This window comes from Culex pipiens, unplaced genomic scaffold (genome assembly GCF_016801865.2).
Source record: "Culex pipiens pallens isolate TS unplaced genomic scaffold, TS_CPP_V2 Cpp_Un0016, whole genome shotgun sequence".
NCBI lineage: Eukaryota > Metazoa > Arthropoda > Insecta > Diptera > Culicidae > Culex > Culex pipiens.
The window spans coordinates 136,139-141,487 of record NW_026292833.1 but is presented as its reverse complement, the minus strand read 5'-3'; positions in this window follow the sequence as shown (position 1 = coordinate 141,487).

Below are 5,349 nucleotides of genomic sequence, written 5' to 3'. Positions count from 1 at the left end.
AATTTCGCACAACTTTCTAGAATAAAGTTAATTGTTTTACCCACATACTGATGAGATACAGGCTTGGGATCAAGTGTCCCCGGGGATCAAGTCTCCCCACTCTCCCCTATTTTTTTTATCTTTGAGGTCTCGAAAAAATACACCGTGGTACAGCCGTCTTCACAGTTATTTTGACTTAAAACATACAAGTGTTGGTAAAAAAACGCCGTTTATCGATCTTAGCTTTTTGATGAAATCAAATTGGCTTAAAATCAATGTTTAGAATAGACACTTTACGATCGTTGTAGTCGACAACTTGTATAGGTAACCTTCAAAACGTGTGCCAAACGCATAATCTAATTTCATATTATTTATTTCTATATGCGTATTAAGTATGGTAAAATGCCAGCTTAACCGCGGAATGTTTTTGTCTGCCTCAAAATCGAAACAATAGAAGCACACGGCCGAATTAATAATGATTGCCATGATCAATGTGGAATAACGGCTGCTGCGATGATTTATTCATATAATTTATCTAAATTTATGTTGTTTTTCTTGAAAATTATTCATCGCGGTCAAATTGTGCCATTGTGGTGTGCATACTTGGGTGTGTACGAGTGCAAACAATGGGGGAGGACTGCTAATTAGGGAAAAAATTGCACGCCTGGCCAAAATCAATAATACGACCCCACTATTGTTTGCCGCTCGACGAATCGACTGTTTTTCGGAGCCTTGCCTCACCAGTTTCAGACTCAAGCCAGGACCACGTGGTGGTGGTGGCGCTCTGCTCGATGCAATTTAAATTACAAAGGATAAATTTACTGAAAATTTTTGCATTAATTATTTAGGAAACGAGCGGCAATCCCATTTCGGAAGCTAATTGAGCATTGGAGGGTGACCGTCGCCGCCACGGCTCACGGTGAGGCTGTTTTGGGGCAAGTTGTTTTTGGTCCCGATCCCGTTCGACGATTTTCACCCCGGGGTTTTGGTGGAGGCTGTGCCTGCGCATATAGCTTTCTATAAGCATTAGGACCCCTTTTCATCACACTCCAGCTGCCATTTTCCAAATGACCAAATTTTTGCCTGACGCGAGTAATGAACGTGAGCTGTATAATATGGCAATTAAATAATAATGAGATTAGCCTAATGGGATATTAATTGGCTTAAAATATCTTATCGAATTCATCGGTTGTACTTTCGCGAGAGCGCAACGAATGATTTTATATCTTGATCTGGATGATAAAAAGCGGAATGAACGTTTTATTATTTTTATTATCTTGCAATCAATTAAATATTTAATATCTGTAGGCCGGCTACGAAATTATGGGAAAGTAGAAGTAGAAGAATTTATGGTGAAAGGCTGAACACCTTATGGCCAAATTTCTAGGTTTTATGCGTTGTCCGACAAAAGAATCCCCGAACTATTTCAATATTAATGATACAAAAATGGTCAAACTTTGTGATGTTTCCTTGAATTGGGTCCTAAAATTAAGCTTAGAATGCTGATACACTCAACCCCCGGTGGTTGGTCACTTTTTCGTTTGACACTTTTTTAGTTTGTACCCCGTTGGTTGGTCAAAGTCAAACTAAAAAGTGACGAACTGTCACTTTTTACACGGTGCTCACGCACACTATCAAAACAAACGTTTAGTAGTGTGTGTGAACTCCGTGTAAAAGGGGTGTCAAACTAAAACGGGACCCCGTTCGTTTGACAACAGTTGGTGTCAAACCATCGGGGTTTGAGTGTATTATTGTTAACAGCGATAAATCTTATTTTTCTGAGTACAATGACCCTTTGTACGAGCACAAAGAATTTAAAATGGATTTTTAAATCAATTTTGAAAAACTATCCTCGTGGTCCTTCTTGACAGAAAAGCTCCTACTTGACAGCTCGTTCCAAGGGGACCATAGTTGATCCATGTTGTCCTGTAAAAAAAAAAAATTTGCATTAAAATGAAAGAAGTGATCAGAAATGGTTTTTAATCGTGCTTTTACCGTTGTACATAGAAATTGACATAGGGATTTAGTACCCAATTGGGTCCTTAGATTGCTGATATTATTGTTCACAACGATAAAGCTTATTTTTCTGAGTAAAAGACCCTATGTACGACCACAAAGAGTTTAAAATGGATTTTTAAATCATTATTGAAAAATTAACCTCGCGGTCCTTCGTGACAGAAAAGTTCCTGCTTGACAGCTCTTTCCAAGGGGACCATAGTTGATGCATCGAAAAAAGGTTGTCTTGTCAACTTTTTTTTTGCTTTAAAATAACAAAAAGCAAGCTTCCCATGCGCCAGCGCTAACGCACACCGCGGGTTTGGTTTTCTATCTTCGGTACGTGCCTGAACCCATTTGTGTATTGGTATCTTGGTACATCGTACCAGCGCACCACGACACTCTCGGCTCGCCCCATCGGTTTTGTGTCTGGCACTCACCCATGGCATGAACCAAGCGTGCCGTGTTGCGCGCCGTGGTATTGAACCCGTTTTGTACCGCCAGCGCGTACCACGGCACGTACCTCGGTTCGTACCGAGTGAAGCACCTTGTTTCATACACTGGGTTCATGCCATGGGTGAGTGCCAGACACAAAACCGACGCGGCGAACCGAGAGTGTCGTGGTGCGCTGGTACGATGAACCAAAATACCCTCGGTTCGTGTGAGTCGGGTACGGGTGTAAACCGAACAAAGCAGGCGCAAAGCAAACCCGAGGTACAAGTGAACCGCGTGTACCGCACGGTGCAGGGAAGCTTGACAAAAAGTGATCAGAAATGGTTTTTAATCGTGTTTTTTTTACCTTTATACATCAAATTTACATAGGGCTTTGGGACCCTATTATAATTGTATTACTGAAACCCCGATGGTTTGACACCAATTATTGTCAAACGAACGGGGTCACTTTTTAGTTTGATACCCTCTTAACACAGAGTTCACACTTACTACCAAACGTTTAGTTTAATAGTAAGTGTGAGTCCCGTGTAAAAGGTATCGAGAAATTAAAAGTGAGAGTGTGTGCAACATGGAGTTAAACTTTCTGTGCAGTTGCTGTGAAGGTTCCCATGGCACTTCGAAAAGTTTAACTCCATGTTGCACGCACACACTCTCACTTTTAATTTCTCGATAGTTCGTCACTTTTTATTTTGAGTTTGATCAACCAACGGGGTACAAACTAAAAAAGTGTCAAACGAAAAAGTGATCATCCACCGGGGGTTGAGTGTATTTATTTTTCAAGAATAGAAGTAAATTTCTGTTCATGTTTTTATTCGTTGTCTACCAATTTTCAAAGAAGCTTAACATTTCAAGGATGTGCAGGAACCTTTAAAAAATCTTCAAAATTATCAAATATTAATGGGTAAATTGTTCTATTATTTTTCGAGTGTTTTTAAAGCAAATTGTAGAAATCAATCTCTATAATAAGTTCGGTGCGGTCCCATCTCTATACAGGAAACTCATTGCACATAGGTGGTAATGAGCGAATTCTCTAAATTATTTGTTTGGTATGAGTGGAGATGATTTCGCAATACTTTGTTTGCTTTAGAATTAATCAACAGCTCGTATAGAGCGTTGTAGCTACATAACAAACTGAGGATTGAAAGTCAAACACCTAACCAACTCTGGTAATGTTAAGTAAACAGTTATAATATTTACGATTCCGTAATACAGCATGAATCATACCGCTGTGATTCGCTCATTTCTATCAACTTGTCTGACCTCCGACCAGTTCTCCGAGACCACAGCTCCAGAGCTCAGTTCAGAAGCTGTGCGGGATCGAAGGGAGCATCAACGCTGGCTGGTTGTCTGACCCGCACCCGTGCCGGAAGTGAAACCGCACCGATGACACGAACTGAATGATTTGCGGTTTGAAATTTGGTTCAGATTTCAGTTTCAACCGTAAATCAGAGAGAGTTCACAAAGTTCACCCAGTTGGCCTGGATGGAGTTGGTTGGTTATGTTTGGTAGTCAAATAAGGACTGTGTTTGCTGGTCTGTAGCATGGAAACGATATTTTGGAAGCTGTTATCAAATATGTTTAACCTGCTGAAATTCCAAATAACGTAATTGAGGTGCAATGAAATGAATTCATTACGTAAAATAATTGCAATGCAGTTTTTAGGAGTGAAAATTTTGCTTGGTATATATTTTTGTCAATGTTGGATGAAAATTTACGTAACCTTTTAAAAAATAATCTCTTTAAGCAACGATAATTTTGATTACATTTCCATCGTTCCACTTTTTTCCGGTGCTGTTATTCAATCGAATTAATTACTTAACCTGGTTTTAATTACAGTTGCCAGAACGTTGCATAATTGGATTTAAGGTATGCAAAAATCGCTGATTGTAGCCCAATTTGAGGATGTCGCTTAATTCTACGAGCAGAAGGTGATGGTAAATTAAGCATGAATGAAATAAAAAAGACGATTTAATTAATTTGCCATCTTCAATCTGATGTTTAATTTATCTGATGTTATTTTAGTCAAAACATGGGAAGTACAGCGAGATGTTGAGTAAAGTAGAATTATATATATTAAAAAAAATTTAAGCACATTGGAGTAATAAAGCTCTCTAAATGAACAAAAACTAGAACGCACTCACTCGGTGCGAAATCCAGCTTAAAACAAAACAAAAAGGAGGAAATGAAACTCTCCAGTTACTTGACGCGTCTGTCGAGCGCTGCTTACGAATTAAATTAAATTGAATTTCACTGATTGCGATTTATAGATTCAATCCTACAATTCTCTCCTCCATCCATCTGCACAGAGCTAAACGCTCGATTCGCTTGTTTCTTTACGATTTCTTTGGCGAAGAAATGTAAGCCAAATACTTTTCCAACGAGTGCATTGTTGTACTGACAGGAGAAACGTTTTTTGCTCTGTCTCTGAGATTTTGCGTATGATTGAACTCAGATAAAGATCTCTTTGCTGAAAGCTGGTTAGCTCTATGGTTCTTTAAAAGTGTTTTGTTCACTTTGTATTAAATTTTTCTCAAGAAATTTCAATGAGTTTCGTTAATTTTGTTCAAGAAACAGAACCAATCAGGATGAAATTACTTCTGTTCTTGCAAACATCATATCAGCCAATTTCAAACTAGTTATTTATCTTTAGAGAGCTTTTAAGAAGTTTGTAACCCCTTTGAAGTACAAATTCGATCCATTCGTATAAGTGATATAAAACTTTCAATCTTTGACTATTTGGCGGTTGTGTGGTGAGCCTCCCCGGCACTTTAGTTTGAGGATGTGAAAGTTGTAACTTTTCCCTCCTTCAACCCACCATCCTGCGTACGTTTTGAAGTCGGGCAGAACTTTTTAAAAGCTCGTCGGAAGAGCTGAAAGATAAAAACGAACGACAACTTTTCATCGACGGTGGTGGCGGCGACT